This window comes from Panthera pardus, unplaced genomic scaffold (genome assembly GCF_024362965.1).
Source record: "Panthera pardus isolate Hobbes unplaced genomic scaffold, ASM2436296v1 HiC_scaffold_6, whole genome shotgun sequence".
NCBI classification, from domain to species: domain Eukaryota; kingdom Metazoa; phylum Chordata; class Mammalia; order Carnivora; family Felidae; genus Panthera; species Panthera pardus.
In genome coordinates this window covers 93,484,729-93,507,012 of record NW_026526991.1, presented here as the reverse complement: position 1 = coordinate 93,507,012, position 22,284 = coordinate 93,484,729, and the positions used below count along the sequence as shown (strand labels likewise).

The 22,284-nt window shown below is 34.0% G+C and overlaps 1 protein-coding gene and 1 long non-coding RNA gene across 3 annotated transcripts in view; one reads left to right on the top strand and one right to left on the bottom strand.

Annotated features, from left to right (window-relative positions):
- Window positions 1-4,161: 4,161 nt before the first annotated feature.
- On the bottom strand, window positions 4,162-16,412 carry LOC109268646 (uncharacterized). Of its 2 annotated transcripts, none has more exons than XR_008419494.1 (3): window positions 16,125-16,412; window positions 15,462-15,533; window positions 4,162-4,521 (listed from the first exon to the last, which is right to left on the bottom strand). It is a non-coding gene; the product is annotated as an uncharacterized LOC109268646 (long non-coding RNA). The 2 variants fall into 2 exon arrangements; XR_002080720.2 differs by lacking the exon at window positions 4,162-4,521 and adding an exon at window positions 6,035-6,555.
- Window positions 16,377-22,284, top strand: part of ATF7IP (activating transcription factor 7 interacting protein) — a 121,227-nt gene continuing 115,319 nt past the window's right edge. Inside the window, exon 1 of the mRNA XM_019452043.2 lies at window positions 16,377-16,545. The gene's annotated coding sequence lies outside the window, so the exon portion shown is untranslated. The remainder of the gene's footprint in view (window positions 16,546-22,284) is intronic.

Here is a 22,284-nt window from a genome sequence, read left to right as displayed (position 1 = left end):
CCCTGTAGATCTTTATACCACCCTATGCACTCAAAGTCCAGCTCCCTCCTCCCCAGGAGTTTGCATCATAGCTCTGCTCCACAGAAAGTCAGGCACTTTCAAAACCTCAGAGTTTGAGCTCCAAAAGCTGTTTGCAAAAAAACCTGGGACATTCAATACATCTTTTTTCCCAGTCCATGGTCCAGAGAGGTTTCCCTCTTGTGCTAACTCGATGCCATACTTTCTCAACCCCTCTCTCTTTCTCTTCCTTTTGTCCTCCATGGAAAGTGTTCCTTCCCCTCCACAGCACCACCATTTTTCTCTCCCCAATTCACATCCACGCACCTTGCACCTGCCAGTTGTCTTCCTCCCACTGTGGAGATCCTTCCGCCAGTCCTTAGATCAATTTCCTGGGTGTTCCAAGTAATTAGACATCAATACAGCTTTGAGGGATGAGGAAAGCTCAGTGTCCCCCCTACTTCTCCACCAAGTTAACTCTAATTTGCCTAATTTTTTAATTTTTATTTTTTGCAGTGTCTTTAGCACATTTCGGTATTAAGGTTATTCCGATCTAACAAAATGAATTAAAGTGTTCCTTCCTCTCCTGGTTTTGAAAAAATATTTTGTGTAATATTGGTATTATTTCTTCCTTAAGTGTATAAAAGAATTCATATGTGGATCTGGTGCATCTGGGTTTAGAGTTTTCTAAATTGTGGCCTATTTAGATTTCCCATTTAAAAAAAATTGTATTTTTTCTGATTCCTGGTGATGTTGAACATTTCTTCTTTGGTGTTCATATCCTTTACCCAATTTCTTGTGTAGCCTAAACACTAATCTTTTATCACTTGTAATCTTTAATAAATGCCTTATCCATCTGCCTAGGATCTAACTATTTTTCTAGTATCTTTTGTCATATAATTTTGATATTAAAAAAACCATCATTCCTTCCTTTTAAAACGTATGCTTTTTGGGTTCTTAAGAATCCTTTCCTCCCCACCAATACCCCCAATATTATGTAGTCTCTCTCCAACATTTGTTTATTCTGATAGTTTTGCTTTATACAGTTAAATATTTTAATTATCACGAGAGTTAAACTGCTTAAGTTTAAGGTATACAGTGTGTTGATTCAGTTCACTTATATGTTCCAAAATAATTACCACCATAGTATTACCTAAAACTTCTATCATGTGACATAATTTCCATTTCTTTTTTTAGTGATGAGAACATTTAAGATCTACACACTTAGCAACTTTCAAGTATATAATACAGTATTGTTAACCATAATCAAAATGCTATACATTACATCCCCCAAACTTATTCATCTTCTAACTGAAAGTTTGTACCCTTTACCCAACACCCCACTTCCCCACTCCCCAGCCTATGGTAAACACCATTCTACCCTGTTTTTATGAGTTTTTATTTTATAGATTATACATATAAGTGTGATATCATACTGTATTTGTAATGACACAGATGCTGATTCAACTCTTCCTATCTTTATAATGAGTCATTTTGATAAAAAATATATATTTAAATCTCCACCCTTCCTCCACCAGTTGAGTCATGATGCAATCTTTATTATACACTAATTTCTCTTTTATACAAGGATCTGTTTCTGGGCTCTTTATTTTGAACTTTGGATATACCAGTCTGTTCCTGTGTAAGTACAGCACTGTTTTTATTACTCTTTGTAGTATATCTTAATATCTGGGAAGGCTGTCTCCTTTCTTTGCTATTATTTTTCAAAATTGACTTAGCTCTTTTTACATATTCTTTGTTTTCCTATATTTGTCTTATAATTACTTTATCAAAATCCTTAATCTTGATTGTTTTTACATATTATCATGGAAAATCTTAAACATATACTAAAGTAGGGAGAATGGGAAAAACAGTCTAATGAACTCCCATGGATTTCATCACCAAACTTCAAAAATTATGATGGCCATTTTTGTCTTGTATATTGCCCCCCCTTTTCTTACTCCACCAGATTATCTAAAATCAGGCATAATATCATGTCTTTGTATCAACAAATGTTAAATCACTATTCAAGTTTTCCTGCGTCACTTCTTTCAGATGGAATGTCTATTTTTATTTTTTCAATTGAGGCTTAATTAACATAAGCATTATACAATTTTCAGGTGTACAGCATAATAATTTAATATTCACATATATTGCAAAATGATCAAAAGTCTAGATAGCATCTGTCACTATATGTAGTTACAAAAATTATTTTTCTTGTGATGAGAACTTTAAAGACCATAGAGACGTACAGACTTTCAAATAGGCTTTATAGTCCTATTAACTACAGTCACCATGTTATCTATGCATTATATCCCCATGACTTATTTATTATATAACTGGATGTTTGTACTTCTTGACCCCCCCCCATAACCAATCTTTCCCACCCTCTAGCCCTCACCTCTGGCAATTATCTATCTGCTTCTTTATATCTGCAAGTTGATTTTTCAAGACACTATATATAAGTGAGATTATACAGTATTTATCTTTCTCCATGTAACTTATTTCACTTAGTATAATGCCCTCAAGGTCCATCTATGTTGTTACAAATCACATAATTTCATTCCTTTTTTAAGGTTGAATAATATTTCACTGTATATACACAACACATTTTCTTTATCCATTCATCCACTAATGAATACTCAGTTTGTTTCCATGTCTTGGCTACTGTAAATAATGTAGCAATGAACATGGGGTGCTTATGCCTTTTTGAGTTAGTGCTTTTGTTTTCTTTGTATAAATACCTAGAAGTGGAATTCCTGGATCATATGGTAGTTTGATTTCTAATTTTTTGAGGAACCTCCATACTGTTTTTCATAGTAGCTGCACCAACTCCCCCCCTTCATATTAAATTTTAATTAATAAAAAAGTGAGACAATATCTAAACTAAACTATCATGACAATTATCGCAAAAACTGAAAATTACTTTATACAAATATAAAAGACAGGCATCTGGCTTTGACAGTTATTTAAATCTTTAGTAACTGTTATAACTGAAGCACTTGACTTCAAAGTGTCAAAGGGAAAAAAAGTTCTGAGTCTTCTTAATTAAAAAAAACATTTTTTAAAAAGCTAAATATGGCTAAATCTAGATCTAAATCTATGCAGTAACATTCTAAAAGACTGTAAAAAAAATTTATAATTAAGTGTCTTAGTTAACCAAATGAAAATAATGTAATATAATCAGAAACTCAGAAACTATAGTTCAGGGGTGCCTGGGTGGCTCAGTCAGTTAAGCATCCGACTTTGGCTCAGGTCATGATCTCAAGGTTGCTGGGTTCGAGTCCCGTCGGGCTCTGTGCTGACAGCTCAGAGCCTGGAGTCTGCTTTGGATTCTGTGTCTCCCTCTCTCTCTTTCCCTCCCCTACTCATGCTCTGTCACTCTCTCTTCTCAAAAATAAACATAAAAAAAAAACAACAAAAAACTGTAGTTCAGCATGGCATATCTTTTCTTTCTGTTTCTTGTGCAGGGACAGAAGATGTGGGTGTAGGCAGTATTGATAAAGTAGATGCTCCATTAGCATCAGATGATTTATTTGGCTGGTGATCAGCCATAATGTAAATGGTTTAGAAGGAAGAGTGTTTGGGGGTAATAGTTGCATGAAACACTGGTATGATGGGGTGCTATACTGATGTAGAACTACTGTATGTCTCTGCTCTTGGCAGTCTGTAGTCTGTATAATTGTGTCTGCTTATTTGAGGCAAAATATTCTGTGGGAACAATCTACTGGCATCGCTGGAATGCCTGTCTTCCATTCCATTGGCAAACCCACTAGTGGCTGTTGCTTGCATCATTTCCCTTTTGTAATCCCTACCTTTTGGGAAGCTATTAATTTCTATCTTCTTTGCTTCTTTTTGTCTCTTTTTTATTTCAAGCCATTCTTTTGTTTTTCCTCTGTGAAATTTCTGTTTGACATTGTAGTCATATTTTTCCTCAGAAGAGCTAATATGCTCAGACCAGTTATCTTCAGAATCATAAGGTGCTTGGATTATTGCCTGGATTAGAAGAATGTGATTTGAACTATGAAGAGCACTATGGTTGTGTGAATTATCCTGTGGAGAGTAATTGGTCCCACTATCTCTCTCTTGAACTCTGTGAATATGCACATTTTTTGCATTACTGTGACCTGTGCTGTCATTATATTTATTTTCAAGACTATCAGGTCTTTGCAATGTTTTATTTGACGGTGAATGATTTTCAGTGTCTTGCATTTTTTCATGTCTCTCATCACGGCTCATGGGGTGACTCTTCGATGAGCATTTAAATGCCTGGTAAGGAAGACTGCCAGTCCCCCTCTGGTCATGACAGCTCAGCTTGCCCTTGCCTTCCTCTTCCTCTGAGGCCTGGCTTGCCCCCTGGGTTCTGTCAGCTCTTTCCAGTTGCTGCTTTTTTTCTTCATGCACAAGTCTGGCCACCAGCCTTCTAGTTTAGAGACAGACCTAGTCCAGGACCTGCTGGATGCTGGTCCCAAGGGCCCTGGAGATGCACAGGAGTGAGATGCCTTCCGGAGGAGGATGGTGTGGCTGTACCAATTTGAAGAAAAAATTAGAACTGGTTTGCTTAAAATAGGATCAATCCACATAAAGCCCACAGATTTTCTGTGGTTTATATGATCATAACCCCCCTTTTTCTCCTCTTCCCATTTATTTGTTTAAAAAGCTGTTTTATTTATCTTGTATTATGATTTTTATTATGGGTTTTGCTAATTGCAAACATGTTCTTTTATTCCTTGTATTTCCTGTAACTTGTTAAATGTAGAGATTTGACTAGGTTGAAGTTCATTTTCCTTTGGCAAGAACATTTCAAGAGATGTTGTTGCATACTTCATATTGTATTGCATCATGAATCAAATAATTGACTTTCTTTTTGTGTGGATAAGATTTATTTTGAGTTCAGGTATGTTGTTGCCTAACCCATTCATCATCAAGTTTCCCAAGCTAATACCATAGCTTTCAAACATGACCCCTGGGAATCTCCAAAATTCTTCCAGAGAGTCTGCAAGGCCAAAAAGACTTCAAAATAGTAATAGATATTATTTACATTTTCTCACAAGTGTATAGCAGAAATTTTCAGAGGTTATGTGACATTTTTGTTCTAAATTCCTCTCAGTTTTAATTTCTAATATGATATTCAGAGATATAAGCCCCTTATAGAAAATCTCTTCATCCTCAATAATTTTGAAAATGTGAAGCATTCCTGAAAGCAAGAAGTTAGGGAACAACTGAGCTAATGGGTTTAGCAGCCAGTGATTATTATCCCTGAATTTATTATTTCATTAGGTGTTACAAATAGTAATATTAATATTAAACTGTACATCTGATCTTGTCACTCTTCTGCTTAAAACAGCTTTCTATTGTTCTTATCTTAGGTATTTTGCAACATCTAAAGAACATGATAGAGTATCTTACTGTAGATAATGATCCTCTATTGATGCTTTTGTGCTGAGGGAATTTTCTATTTCTGGATACAAAGCAAGAAGTTGATATTCCAGAATTTATCTAGAGAACTATTCCTGGGGGAACAGAGAAACTACAGAAAACAGCATAAGATAAATGAAAAATACAAAAAAAGAGAATGAAAGAAATGTTAGTCAGTGAAAAAGTCTTACATGCATCCTAATGGTGTTCCAGAAGGAGAGGAGAAAGAGTATGTGGCAGAAGAAACATTTGAAGAGAAAATGGCAAAGAAGTTTCCAAAATTCTCTCAATGGCTCTCTATGCCTTGCACCTTCCCATCTCTTTTTTCTTGTTCTTTTCCCTGTGCTTCAGTTTGGATAATATATATTGACTTTTCTTCAAATTTACTGATCCTTTTTCCTATGTCCAGTTAGCTGTTAAACCTATACAATGAATTCTTAATTTTGGCTATTGTATCTCTCAAGTCCAGAATATCTATTTGCTCTTTTTTATTATTTTATTATTATCATTATTATTATTATTTTAGTGAGCTCTATGCCCAACGGGGCTTAAGCTCATAACCCTGAAATCAAGAGTCAAATACTCTACCAACTGACCCAGTCCTATTTGCTCTTTTTTTATAGATACAGCTTTATTGTTTAAGTTCTATATATTTTCATCTGTTTCATATATCTTTTCCTGTGCTTTCCTTAACACATTCATAATACTAATTTAAAAGTCCTTGTCTGCTGATTCCAACATCTGGGTCACTCTGTGGGTCTGCTTCTAATGGCTATATTTTCTCTTGATTGCAAGTTACATTTTTCTTCATATTTGTATGTATTGTATTTTTTTTTATTGTATGTTGAGCATTGTATATCCAAAAGCTTATGGGAAATGAAAGATTTTGTCCCAGGGAGTGCATATCTTTTCCACTGTTAGGAAGTTGGAATAAGAGACAATGAATCTGAGCCAATCAGGCATTATGCTCTGTTGGATTTGGATTTCAATGTCACTTTGTTTGAGTTCACCTCAGGTTTCAAACTTCTTGAGGGTGATATTTGGAGTTCTCTGCTGTGTGTATAACATACCTATTCCTCTAGCAGGACTTTGAGATCAGGCATTGTGAGACCAATCACATCTCACTTGGAAGCAGAAGCCCTGCAATTAACAAATTTATAATCTGTCTATGAAAGACAACCTAAAAAATAATTCCAAATAAAAAAAGACAAAAATAAATCAAAATACTATCATTTTAATAAAACAACATCATTGTTTTAATGTATTTTCTTATGAAGTTGTTCTGGGACTATATAGGTTATAATTGTTTCATTATTTAATTGAAAATCTGAAATTAAGTATGTACTTTTATTGAGGGTGAAGTTACTATCAAGAAACATTTTCTGCCAAATCCTAAAGGAAAATCATATTCATAATGAGACTGTTTTTAAAATTTGTCTAAATTCCAGTGGTAAGGAGGCATCTCTACTTTTGCATTCTTGCAAGTTGATTAGTGTGGTAATGTCAATTTGATGTGGCTTCTTGAATTACTATTATGATTCTCATTGGGACTCAGGTCTATCAAAAATTCTTTTATTTATTTATTTTTTAAGTTTATTTGTTTATTTTGAGAGAGAGAGAGAGAGAGAAAGAAAGAGAATGAGAGAGACAGAGAGAGAGAGCAGGGGAGGGGCAGAAAGACAAGGAGAGAGAGGGAATCCCAAGCAGGCTCCACACTGTCAGCACAGAGCCCAATGCAGGGCTCAAACTCATGAACTGTGAGATCATGACCTGAGGTGAAATTGAGAGTCAGATGCTTAACCAATTGAGCCACCCAGGAGCCCCTCAACAATTCTTTTAAATAAGTCTTTTAAATTAACACCTAAACTTCCTAATTCTGGAGTATTAATTTTGGTTAATCTCTTAGGTAAGTACATCTAAAGCTAATAGTAGCTTTTCTTTAAGGGTAGATAAGTCATATATTTTCCAAACCTTTGAGTATCTAAGAATAAATTTGTTACTTTTCTACATGAAAGACAATTTAAACATAGATTCTAATGTCACATCCTTTATCCCTCAAAACTCTGATGATATTGCTTCAGTAAGTAGTTGGTATTTAATATAACAGAGGAGAAGTCTGATGTCAATGTGATTTTTGCTTCTTCAAATATACCATGTTTTATCTCCATCCTTCACCTATCCGCCAAATATCCACCGATGGCATATGCACTCTCTTAACCCAATAACCAACTAAAACTCGTAGGATTTTTCTTTATCTTGTGTATTACTCAAACATCCTACCAAAATATTTTAAAATACAGCTCTCTTTTTTATGATTTGAATGTATTTCACAAGGCTGAAGTAAAGCATTGGCCATTACTCTGAGGGCCATCCTAGTCAGATGTGGTGATGAACAAAGAGCTTGGCAAGCTCTAGATTGTCCTTATTCTCCTTTACTTCACCTCCACCTTGTCTTCCTATCTGCCAGACTTGATGATGAGAAACAAATACTTGATTTGGACCCACAGAAGCAACAACTACACAGAAGCAAAAGTGGTCATGTGGGCAGGAATGGAGGTTATGCATGGACTTAGCAACATGGATCTTCACTGACTAAAACCACTGCAATGAAATAAAGCTAGAATAGTACACACCAAAAATGAACCCTTGATTTAGGATCATTCCATGGAGGATAAGTCAACTTTGGTAGCAGGTTGATTACATTAGATCAATTCCATCATTCGAAGGGTACACTTCATTCTCACTGGAAGAGACTTACTTTGGAAGCATATTTCCTTTTCCTGCCCATGATGCTTCAGCTCAAACCACCACAACCAGTAGATTTATAGAATGCCTTACTCATAATATTCCAAAATTCCTTGGAATGTATAGTATTCCAAAATTCCTTGGAATATATAGTATTCCAAAATTCCTTGGAATATATAGTATTCCAAAATTCCTTGGAATATATAGTATTCCAAAATTCCTTGGAATATATAGTATTCCAAAATTCCTTGGAATATATAGTATTCCAAAATTCCTTGGAATATATAGTATTCCAAAATTCCTTGGAATATATAGTATTCCAAAATTCTTTGGAATATATAGTATTCCAAAATTCTTTGGAATATATTTTTCCCACCAAAAAATTCATTTAACAGTAAATGAAGTGTGGTGATATGTTTATCTCATAAAATTCACTAGTCTTACCATGTCCTCATCATCTAAAAATAACTGTCCTAATGGAATGGTAGAATGGCCTTTTGCTTTAAAACACTAAATTATCTTTTACAGCAATTAAAACATTTTATTTTATCTTCATTTATTCTATTATTGACACTCTTCATTTCTTTATTTTGATCTATGTTTCTGATGTATATAATATTTTTTCTCCTTTAAGAATATTCTGTAACATTGCTTGTAGTTTTACTGGCAATGGATTCCTTCAGTTTTGATTTGTCTGAGAATATTTTTATTTCATCATTTTAAAAATCATTTAAAAAAATTTTTAAAGTAATCTCTACACCCAATACAGGGCTCAAACTCACAACTCCAGATCAAGAGTCTCACACTCCACTGACTGAGCCAGCCAGGCACCCCTATTTCATCTTCATTTTTAAGGATACTTTTGCTGACATTGATTTATGGGTTGAGTTTTCTTCTTTCAGCACTTGAAAGATGTCACTTTGTCTTCTTGTTTACATACTTTTTTGGTGAGACATGTGTTATAATTCTAAGCCTTGTCTCTTTATAGGTAATGTTTCCTTTTCCCTGAATACTTTTAAGATTTTTGTCTTTGGTTTGCTACTGTCTGAATATAATATGTCTTAAAGAGTGGGGTTTTGGTATTTATTATACTTGGTGTTCTCTGAGCTTCCTGGCTCTGTGACTTAACTGTTTATCAGTAATTCTGGAAAAATTTTGGCTATTACTTATTCATATATTCTGCCTTTTCTTCTCCTCTGAGATTCTAATTATGCATGTATCAGGCCATTTGATATTGTCTCACATCTCTTGGATAGTCTGTCCTGTTCTTTCCTTTAATGTGTTCTTTTCTTTTTACATTTCAGTTTGGGTGATTTTTATTGACCTATCTTCAAATTTACTGATTCCTTGCTTACTTGTGTTGAGTCTACTGATGAGCTCATCTAAACATTGTTCATTTCCATTACTGTGTTTTTTTATTTTGATCATATGGGTCTTCCTTTGCACTGCTCTCCAGGGAGAATCTGTCTCTTGTATCTGTCCTAGTCATATTGTACTATTATTTTAAAAATCAAATCACTTTATCCTGAGGTGGTGGGTAAGGAAGGAGGGTATTCTATGATGTTCAGATTAAGTAATAGCTGTAAGTAGGCACTGTAAACTTAGGTTTTGGGTATGGACATCATAAGTGTTTCTATCTCTCCTAAAAATGTAATTATTAGACCTAGCATTTCTTCCTGCTCCTCCTTCAAGGGTAGAGCATTCTTTTTGCCTACAGTTTTTGGTGCCCTTTTCACCTCAATTTAAGTGTTTTTTGTTCTATAGAAGAAATAGAAAAGATGGGTTTCAGCAGTGGCTGTTGTTTCCCTCTCACACCCAGCACAGTGAAGGAATCTTTCTCAGGATTCTCCCCACTCTTGCTTGTGAAAGCCTGGTTGAATTCCTGGAGGAATATCCTGTAAGAGTGTGAAAATTCCTGTCCAAAAAGTCATCGCTAAGACAGATATCAAGAAACTTTCTGCTTATGTTTTATTCTAGTAGTTTCATGGTTTTAGGTGTCACATTCAAGTCTTTAATCCATTTTGAGTTAATTTTTGTGTATGGTATAAGAGTGGTCCAATATTATTCTGTTGCATGTAGTTGTCCAGATTTCCCAGCACTATTTATTGAAGAGATTGTCCTTTCCTCATTGTGTATTTTTGGCTCCTTTGTTACAAATTTGTTGGCCATACATGCATGGGTGTATTTCTGGGCTCTCTATTCTGTTCCATTGATCTATGTGTCTGTTTTTATGTCAATATCACATTGTTTTGATTATTATAGTTTTGTAATATAGTTTGGAATCAGGGAGCATGATCTCTCCAGCTTTGTTCTTTCTCGAGATTGTTTTGGCTATTTGGGTTTTTTGATGGTTCTACACAAATTTTAGGATTTTTGTTGTATTTCTATGAAAAGTGCCATTGGATTTTGATAGCTAGTTATTTATAGATTACTTTGGGTTGTCTGGACATTTTAATGATATCAAGTTTTCTAATTCATGAACATGGAATATTTTCCATTTATTTGTATCTTCTATTTTTTCATCAATGTCTTACAGTTTTCAGTGTAATCTCTCACACCCTTGGTTAAATTTATTCGTAGGTATTTTATTCTTTTTGATGGAATTGTAAACAAGATTCTTTTAAAATTTCTCATTATAATAGTTTGTTATTAGTGTATAGAAATGAAGCATATTTTTCCATATTGATTTTTTATCCTGCAGCTTTACTGAATTCATTTATTCTAACAGTTTTTTGGAGGAGTCTTCAGGGTTTCCTGTATATAATATTATGTCATCTGCAAATAGTGACAGTTTTATTTCTTTCCTGATCTGGATGACTTTATTTCTTTTTCTTACCTTATTGTTATGGCTAGGACTTCTAATACTACGTTGAATAAAAGTGGCAAGACTGGGCATCTTTGCCTTGTTCCCAATCTTAAAGAAAAGCTTTTAGCTGTTCACTGCTGAGGATAATGTTAACTGTAGATTGTCATATATGGCCTTTATTACGGTGAGGTAAATTTTCTCTATACATACTTTGCTGAGAGTTTCTTTTTTTAATCATATATGGATGTTGAATTTGTCAAATGCTTTTTCTGCCTCTATTGAGATGACCATATGATTTTTATCCATTCTAATGTGGTATATTACATTGATTGACTTACAGATATTGAACCATCCTTGCATCCCAGGAATAAATTTCACTTGATCATGGTTTATGTACTTTTTAATGTATTCTTGAATTTGGTTTGCTAGTATTTTGTTGAGACCTAAAAAAGTTATTTTTATTAAGTTTATTTATTTATTTTGAGAGAGAGAGAGAGAGCACAAGTAGGGAAGGGGCAGAGAGATGGAGAGACAAAATCCCAAGCAGGCTCTGCACCATCAGCACAGAGCCTGATGCGGGGCTCAAACTCATGAACCGTGAGATCATGACCTGGGCCAAGATCAACAGTCAGACGCTCAACTGACTATGCCCCCCAGGCACCCCTATTTTGCTGAGACTTTTGCATCTATGTTCATTAGGGATATTGGCCCATTAATTTTCTTTTCTTGGGGTGTCTTTCTCTGGTTTTGTTATCAAGGTAATGCTAGCCTTATAAAATGAGTCTGGAAGTGTTCCCTCCTATTTTTTGGAAGATTTTGATATTGATTGATATTGATTCATCTGTAGATGTTTGGTAGAATTCATCAGTAAAGCTATGTGGTCCTGGGCTTTTGTTGTCAGGTGGTCTTTGATTATTAATTCTTACTAGTAATCAGAGTGTTCAGATTTTCTATTTCCTCATGCTTCATTCTTGATAGATTGTATATTTCTAGGAATTTATCCATTTCTTCTAGGTGTTCCAACATCTTGGTGTATAATTGTTCATAGTGGTGTCTTGTGATACATTGTATTTCTGTAGTGTCAGTTGTAACATCTCCTCTTTCATGTCTGACATTATCTGAGTCCTTTCTTTTTTTCTTAGTGAGCCTAGATAAAGGTTTGTCAATATTGTCTATCTTCTCAAAACCAGTTTTTGGTTTCATTGATCTTTTCTATTGTGTTTTCAATCTCTATTTCACTTATTTCCACTCTGACCTTTGCTATTTCCTTCCTTCTTTTAATTTTGGGCTTTATTTATTCAACTGTTTTGAGTTTCTTGAGGTATAAAGTTAGGTTGTTTGAGATTTTACTTGTTTCTTGATGTAGACATTTATTGCTATGAACTTTCCTCTTAGAACTGCTTTTGCCACATCACATAAATTTTGGCATACTGTATTTCCATTTTTGTTTGTCTCAAGTTATTTTTTTGTCTTTTGATTTCATCTTTGACCCATTGGTTTTTCAGAATTGAAATATACTTATTAAAATAAAATCATTTATAGTTCTAGAACTCAATGTAATTTAGTTGCTAATTTAACAGTGAATATCATGTTTCATTTATATTACATCAACATCCACATGTGTGGTATGCATTATAAGATTAATATGGATTATTTGATATCTCAAAAAGTTTTCCAGGAGCTAAGTACAAATTCTGGGAGTACTGCAGTAAGTTCTGAGTGCCCACAGAACCACAAACTGGAACATGAAAAAAAAGCAAGAAAATGGAGGCTTGACACTATTGGCAAATGACTATTAAGCAAAAATCTATTGAATATGTACTAACAGAGAGGAAGGAAAAATTAATTTTTTAAATTTATTTTGCTGCTCAAATCTTTACATACTCTGGTTGTGTGTATGTCTCAACCTTCTGACCTTCATTGTATTCTGACAACTGCCATTTGTTTTGAGGACACAGAGCAAAAAATATGGAGAAGCATTCCCCTGAGGCCATGAGTAATATTAGGAGGGCAGATGTTTTAAGGTCACAGTTACCATTATGGTAGTGCTGAGTGTCAGATTCTGAGTGACAAAGGCATCCTTCCATTCTTGCAAATGTGTGCATGTGTGTTTCTGACATATAGGGGCCTCTAAGATATGGGGACCAGAAGATTGGCTCCTCTTGCCAAGGTATAATTATAGTACTGGTTCTATCCTTTTTATTAAGTGCCAGTTAAATATCTTCTAATAGAACCCATTTCATTCACTTATTTTTTCATTCACTTATTTCATTCATGTCACAAGGTCACATATGTACCTTGGAAAATGGTTTAGATACCTCTTGATGGCTTCCTGTATTAGTTTTCTATTGCCAAGTAACAAATTACTACAAATTTAGTAACTTAAAAAATTATACATCTATTATCTTGGTTTCTGTGGGTCAGAATTTTGGGTATGACTTACATTCCTTTGCTCATAGTCTCACAAGGCTACAATCAAGGTATTATCTGGGATGTATTTTAATCCAAATGCTTGGTTGGTAAAGAATCTGCTTCCAAGATCGTTTGGTTTATTTATAGAATTTATTTCCTTATGGCTACAAGGCTACATGGCTAGATGGCTACATGGCTGAAGCCCATTCTCAGGCTACCCAACATTCTATAGGCCAATTTAGTAACTTTTAATATTGACTTCTTCAACATAGTTTTTTACTGCATCAAGTCAACAAAAAGAATCTCTCTCCTCAGGGAAGGTCCAATTCGGGCTTCGTGCCGACAGTGAGGAGCCTACTTGGGATTTTCTGTCTCCTTCTCTCCCTCCACTGTTCCCTCTCTGTCTCTCTCTCTCTCAAAATAAATAAATAAACATTAAAAGAAAAAAAAAGTAGAGACAAGATTCCAGTTCAGGTAGTAAGCTTTCAAAGGCCATTTTTCGTAATTGTTACATTACGCTGTCTCATTTTATATGCTTCAAAACTTCAATTTCCCTTTTTATCTATTCCTTTTTCAAGTTTATGCTGTTTTTCAAAAGTTCTATTTTCTCTGTTCAATTGGTGCTCAATTGCTACCACTGAAATTCATTTATTTATGTTTATTATTTTAGGTTTTTTTGTTTTTTGGAATTTTTTTCTCTGAGAAATTCTGTGATTTTGCTTTACTCCTGCATTTTTTTTTCTAGAAGAATATTCAGTCTGTTTGTATAAAGCCAAATGGTTGACAAAACATGGAAATCCTTTAGTACTGATTGGTAAGTAGCTGTCCCACCTCTGAATACTCCTCCTACCATCCAGTCTGCCTCAGTCCCCAGTTAAATAAGCGCTGGACCTCTTCACAATCTGACAACTAAATGATTAACATCTGACACAGTAGAAGGTCTTCATGTCTGCTTCCACTCTGGCCAGTGCCTAGTGCCATAAGGAATGAGAAATATTTTGCATTTCTGTTTTACTTAACTTGAATTCTTTTTCTTTTGTATTATTCTGACAGCTACTTTAAGCTCTTCATTATTATTCAGGTCACACTTTTTACAGGAAACAGGCAAGAAATTTTCCTATATTCTATGAGGAAGATTTAGGTTCTCTTGTTCTGTATTTCTTTTATATTTAGTGTGTAATTTCATGATAGTAATTATTTCATAATGTTTATCTGTATATATGTTTCTTTCTCCATTAGTGGCAGTGTCATTTCCTCTGGGCATCCTTAGTGGCTAGAATAGTGTGTGAGTACATAATTAATACTGTATTTGTTGAATGAAACAATGAATGATTGGTTAGATCAACCAGCAAGTGGAATGTCTGAAGAGACTACATAATGTGTGGTTGAATATATTTGGGGAAATTCAAATACAATAAAACCGTCTAGTTGGAGCCTTAGGGAGGCAAGTCTAGAATATGAGCATATCTATTAAAATCAATCAATTAGTGAGTCAATGGTGAATTATTTTCCCCTTTGCCATTAGTCTAGACAATTGCGAGTGAATTATTATAAACATGATTCTTTTTTATTTGTTTATAGGAAACATACAAAAAGAAACCTGATGGGCTTTATTATTCCAATCCCATTTTTCTTATTATAGAGTGCAACTTTTAATGTCTATGTTAATATTTATAATTAGTTGAGTATTTTATAACTGAGCATCTATGTACTAAATAAATTATAATACATAATTTATTATAATTGAGCCTCTATTCGTAACTTTTTGAACAATCATGTACTATGCTCTGTGTTACATACTTTACAAAGCTAAGCAATAAAGCCACACAAATCTAAATGTGTTATTTCCTGACTTAGAACCTTTTAAATGATCCCTCATTACTTTATAACAAATATCAGCTTTTAGGCAGAAAATCTACTAAAACAGTTCTCATGTTACAATTTACCTTTCGAGGAAGGCATTACTGATTTTCCAAGTCTGGATTAAGTGATTCTCCTAAAAGCCACCCAGTATTTCAACTGAGTTGAAAGACCCACAGTATAAAAATAAGTATTAACCACCCTCCACTAATTTATTACTTACAAAAATTTCCTGTTTACTCTTCTGTTTCCTCTAGTATAGATTTCTTGAGGCCGGGCTAGACCACAGTGATTACTAAATAAAAAATGAGTAGATTAATTTAAGCAAAAAATTACATTCAAAACAAGTTAACAAAACCTTATGATCTATTTATCAGGCTCTTCTTGTTTGGCAAAACACCTTTACATTGATTTATCCTGTCATTGACCTCTCTTAACCGACTTGAATCACAGGCATTATCACTATTTTAGAGATGAGAAAACCGTGTTAACACACGTGTTCCAAGAAACAGGCAAGAAGGCAGGAGTACTTGGACGTGAGCCCAGATCTCCCAACAAAAGGAGTTGCACCTTTTTCACTGCATCCTATGGCCTTCATTAACGATTGGTTCCCAATATAAAACTGAATATAAAGGATACAACTTCTGGTGAAAGGGTATGATTGGAAGTGCTTGCTCTGGCACAAAACTGAAAGAAAAGATGTGTTTTCGCCATTCTCTCATTACTTACAGTTTAAAGTATACTTTGTGAATTTTTAATATAAATGATGAAAAAATATACTTAAGGCTTTTTTGAAAATGTTTCTCTCAGCTCTTTAACTCTCACCAACCTATTTCCTTCCTTCTTTGCTGAGGCTCATAGAGGGCGCTCACAAAGTGCTACTCACTGGATAAAGCGAAGCTCCACTCAAAACACACTTCACACTGCAACTAAAAGGCGCAGCGCCACCACCTCAGACTTCCTTCTCCTTTCCAAGGCAGGAGGCGTGGCCAATTTCCCTCATTCAAATAAAAAACCAGGAGATTTGCATGGGGAACGGCTGAGCCGTGAGCCTATTGGCTGTCAGCACCGTGGGCGTGGCCAATAGTACGACCACAGAGCCCCGCCTACATTAATTTGCATAACGGCCCCGGCGCGTGCAAGGCAGAAGCGGGTTTGTTTTTGAATCTGCGGAGGTGGCGGCGGCGGCAGCGGCGGCGCGGCGACTGAAGCGCGCGATACTGAAGCGGCCGCGTTGAGGACGGTTGCGCGGAACGGCTCTGTAGGAAGGAACTTGGTTCCCCCTCCCTCATCTCCCGCCCCGAAAGGTATATGTGACTCCTAGGGGCTGTTATAACCACATTTTCTTAAATTACTATTGTATTTATGGAGAGTCAAGACCGCATTATGGCGGCTGCGGGAGTTGTGTGTGCGCCTGCGCGGTTGCGGAGCTGCGGGCGGGCGCTGCATGGGAGCACGTGATCTTGCGGGGTCGGGCTCTAGCTGCAGTTGTGCAGCTGGCGGGGCGGTGGCTGCGCAAGCGCAATATTCATTTTCAAGATCTAATGTTCTTGTTGGACGCCATTTGGGTTCTAGATTTAATTTTCCTCATTCTTGAGGAGTTTCATTTTCTTGTCCTCAAACTGCCACATTTTTCAAGGAAAACGTTTCTCTTGTGTTGCATTCCTATACCGACCCTCTAAACTCTTTTATATTTCTCCGATTTTCTGAGAAGCTGTGAACTTAATTTTCTGTAAAAATGATTGTCACTTGTGGTTCTTGATTATAATTTCACTTTTAGGGTATTGCTGGGTTCAAGTTTATATTTGGGGAGATAAAGATCAGCACCTAGTGGTGGTCTCAGGGGCAGTACATTTAATTGAACTGAATATTTGCAAATACATTTTAACCCTATTTTTACCAGTTCTGTTAAGAGGGAATGTGTACAAACGAGAATTTGAGTTTTGGAGATATGAGGGGGAAGGGGCATTGGAAGAATCTATATACTATTGTTTAAAAAGAAATCTCAATCTCCTTGGTTATTTATTTTTTTAATATTTGATTCTAAGTTAATGAAGTTTTAATTTTACCAGTTTGTGTGCTTCTGATCATACTTGCATTTGGGTTTTAGATTTTTAAAGTCTGTGATCACTTGTCCATCACTGCTTCAGTTTGATCATTTTTGTGACTCTGACTTTTAAAATTAGGTCATTTGTTTAGCCTTTGGTTTGTTATGATATGTGAAATAAAACTTGCTTGGTAAATTTTTCTCATAAAGAATTCTGCAAAGAACTCCTCACTAAACTGAGGCCTTTATGAGGAAATAAAGTCAACCATCAATGAAAAAATTAGTTGATTCTTTAAAGAAACTGCCCTGTATATGTGTATGAAATACAGTTGTGTTTGATTTCTTAAAATTGTGTGTTCCTAATTTTCGTTTCTTAAAGAAGGTAGTTAGAGGTGTGCTACTGGTTATTTTAGTTTACAATGGTTGTGTCACTATATTTAAATCTTATATAACACCGCTGGGAGAAGTGTTATACAATCTGATATAATTCTACCATTGTGCAAATTTTTTCTTACTAGACTAAAAATTTGTAACTGTTTTTCATAGATTTCACCTGTGGTTTGTGTGTACAATAATTGGTTTCTTGGTTGGTTATATAAGACTAAGTTTAAATCAGTCATCTGTCAAATGAAGAAGTGCCTATTGCTTTATAATGGTTGGTTAGGGACGGTTTTATTGCCCAAAGCAAACACCGTTAGCATTAAGTAGATGTAATTGAAAGGAATAGTTTTGGTTGGTGGATTTTTTAAAAATGACGTCACGTATGAGATAGAATGAAGTGATAGGGAAGGTAACTCTCTTTTCTCAACAGAAAATTAGCTGTTCATATAAACCTGGCCCTCTGGTCTCTTCTACACAGAAATATATTTAGAGGGCAGTTGTGTAATATCTTGCCTTTTTATACTTCTGGGTGATTGCCCCAGCACACCCCTCCTCCACTTCCTAATACATAATTTCAGGTGTTTAGAGTTGAAAGTTATCTTGTATTTTCTGTATCTGTGTGTATGTATGTGTTTTAGGTTAAGAAAAGAACTTTGATTTTAGGGCAGTGGTACGTTTTGCACTTCCAGAAAAGTAAAATATTTTGGTTTGTGTATTAAAGTTTGTTTTCATTTGAATACAAAAGATTGCCTCTTAGGTTAATGCTGAAGATTGTAAGAGGTCTTGAAAATACTGAGGAACATAGTGTACAATGTAAATATTTATTAGTAGGACAATTTTGCTATTTGTTAGAAAGGGAAGTATACTTCTATAAACTTAAAGACCAGTGAATTGTCTGAATGTCTGTTATTTTGTTTGTTATTCTTTGAATAAAAAGCATCTTTTGAAATTTTAGTTTGATTTAGAAATTTTAGTTATGTTGCCACAAAATTTTGACATATATGCAGAATATATAATATTAAGACTAATGAATATTAAATTATTGGGGTCATTTTTAGTTTTGTAGATTTTAAACATCAGAAAATTTAGTTTAGAGAAAAAGACTTAATGATTAAGTCATAAACCATTAAAATTGTCTTTTTTCTTTAAATTATGATTTGAATATTTGATACATATATTTAAATACTTTTTTACTTATTCATTGTAGCACATTTGGAAAGTGTTGAAAATTAGCAACATTTAGAAATAAACAGCATAAATGTTCTGGTGATTTTTGTTATTTTTTCATGGTTTATCAATTGGTCAATAAATATTGATTGTTCAATAAATATTGATCAGTTTTTCATTTGGACCATAATTTCATTCTTGTTCTTTAATTTTGTATTATGTTGTAGATATTTATCTCATTTCATTATTCTTTTAAAATACTTAATGTTCTTTCAACGTATAATATTCTTTTAAAAATTTCTTTTAATGGGTATATAATATTTTATTGAGAAAATACCCCAAATCATGAAATATTCTTCAAATGTCTTTAAGCGGCTACAATATTGTTATATCTAATAAGAATGTACTGTGACTTACTAAGCATTTCTTTTATTGACCATTTGTTCGTTGCCCATTTCTCTGTTATAAATAATGCTACACTGAACATCCTTACACATGAGTTATGAACTGCATCTCTTTGAAATGATTTCTTTGAAATTACTGCTTCAAATATTGTTTCAAAGGGCTTTTAAGGTAATTACAAAATTAATAAAAATTTATTTTTTTGAAAAGCATTTCCCATACCACCATCAGTTTGGTGGCTGAAAAACAGTACCATATAGATATAGATATAGAAATCGATATCGATATAGAAATCGATATCGATATAGATGTATAGCTATAGATATCTGGTGAAGTTGAATTTTTTAATGTTTATGTATACAATGTTCTCATTTTTGTGAATTAGCTGTTTGAGGTTTTTTAATCTTTTCTATGGTGGATGTTAATGTTTTTCCTATTGATAACAGCTATTTATGGACATAAGCCTTTTGCTTTTCATACTTTTGGCAGGCTTTTTTTTTAGTTTATTACTTTTTAAATTGCTTATTTTATATATTCAGAAGTTTTCCTTTTTTTTTTTTTTTGTAGTCTAATGCACTGCTTTTTCTCATTTGTGATTTCTTCCAGGACTTCTTTGCCTAGAAAATAACCTGTTGTGAGATGAACTTAAATGTTCACTTATTTTGTTTATTTTTTCTATGTATTTTAATGATTAAAAAAATAAGTGTTTTAATCTGTATGGAGTTTATTAGTTTCCAGTTTTTCCAAATACCTAGTTTTCTTAGATTCTTACGTTGGTGATCTTTTTTCTTACTGCTTTGAGTTGCTAATTTTGATCTTAAGTTACCAGGTTTGAGCTATAGTTCTGCTTCATTTACTGGGGATATTTAACTTGGTCCATTGGCCTCAGGAGTTTCTACAGATAGTAAGAAGATTCCTTGGTAGATCCTTTGATTGATTCCTTGATGTACACAACATTATGTGATTATGCCTATGTGCATTTTTCTGGAGAAAGAGTTATAGTTTTCATTAGCTTTTCACAGGAATATATAATACAAAATCTAAAGCTAGGTTAACAACCACTGTACCTGGGTCTTATCCGTGTAGCAGTAGTGCACTGTTTTATTTGTTGTAGTGATAGTTTAGTTTAGCATTGCATTAAACTTAAATTGGGGTGAGTTTACATCTTTTTACTGTGTTTTTTTTTTCTCATAAATGGGATATATTTCCCGCAGATTCCACAAAATGTACTTTTTAAGAGAAACATTGGGAAAATTTGTGACACTTGTTATTTTTCATTAAGGTGTTATTTAACTTGTTCCCTAATGCTGATATGATGTTAATAGGGATAAGTTGTTAGAGGATATAGGACTACGTTTCTATTTTTAATCTGTCTTAGGACATGGTGATATGAAAATAGTGCAAGTATGAAGTTAGAAGTGGGAAAATAGGTTGTCCAGTTAAAGTATTCTTCAATATTTGAAACCAAAATTTTTCATTTACATAGACTTTTTTAATGGAAGAATGTTGGAAAGTTATCTAATTTTTCTGGCCAGGATGGTGCCTAATGCTATAATAAAGTTAAAAACTTTTATTTTTAGTCCCTTAATAATAGTAAATTATTCTCTAATAAGGATGTTTCTCTAATTATTGGTATAAATTCATTGTACATTAAATCTATTATTTGTGTTCATTGGCTTCATGAAAATAAATCTAGGAAGTAGGTAGAAATCATGTGTTATTGGCTTTCATTTAACTTTTTAAATGAAAAATTCTCATCTTTGGGTCTTTTTCAAGCAAAACCGCTTACAGAGATTTGCATATTTTACTTTTTTTATGTGACTTTTGCTCTTACTTGAAAACTTTTTCTAGTTCTGACAAATTATGATACTTAAGTTTTCAGACTATGATAGGTGAGAAATAGCAAAGTAGGGACAGGAGAAGTGGCTACCAGAGAAATGTATATGGATAAGAGGAAGGAGTGATGGCTAGCATCTTGACAGTGAAGATGTGTTTCAAGTGTTAGAAGCAAGAATTTAAAGACTTAGTTTTGAGGTTATTTAATTTGGGAATTAGTGTTTTTAGAGCTGAATCCGTATTTATATTATGTTAATTATAATTGATGATCTTAAATGATTCTGAATCAGAATATTTAGTTTTGTTTAACTTGCTCAAGATTTAGTTTAGAAAGGCTTCTATTATGATTTCTAAGTTTTGAGGTATATGGAAAATTCGTGCACAGGCAAATCTACTTTTTCAAAGAAGTCACATGTGGGGCATATTACAGATAAAATTTAGGTGATGTTTTAACAAAATTTAAATGGTAGAATACAAAAAATCATTAAGTAGCTCTGGGAAGCCATAGTCCCTATAAGTTCCCCAGAGTATCTAGAAATTACACATCCATTAGTGAAGACTCTCTTTAGAAATTCTTATCCATTTGACCTTGTTATGTTCTTTACGTAACTCAAGACTTTAAAAATGATTTTGCAGTGTTCTTTCTGAGATTGTCGTGAAATCTACAGAGTAAATCAGTGGTTTATCCTGTCATTTTAGTTTGTTTAAGACAGAAAAGTGAATTCCAAAAAATCAAACTTTGTGCTTCAAGTTACATGGTGGAAACCCATTTTGTATTGGAGGAAGAGAATATGAGTGCTGGCCAGCATTTTCATTTTTTAAATGCCTGCAAAATGAGAAGACCAGGGCACTAGTGCTTATTTGTACAATGTGAATGTCTTCAGTTGTGAATTTTGATCATTTGCATTTTTGAGTCTTTAAGAGAATGATTCTGGCATCTGCTTGGCCACTTTCCAAATAATGTGATAGGCCTAAGGGTACAGTTGATACCACCTTCCTGAGAGACTTTATAATTGGATCTACATAAACATAAAAGTCTGGGAAATGTAGATGACCTATTAACTTGACTGTGAGAAATATTCTTTTATTCATATCTGCAGTTTTTCTTTGCTCAGAATAGTATAACAATATTTTGAGTTATTTTGTATCTAATAACTATGAATAACTAGCATATACCCTTTAATTTGGGAGAGAAGGCCCCTTTGATGTGAGA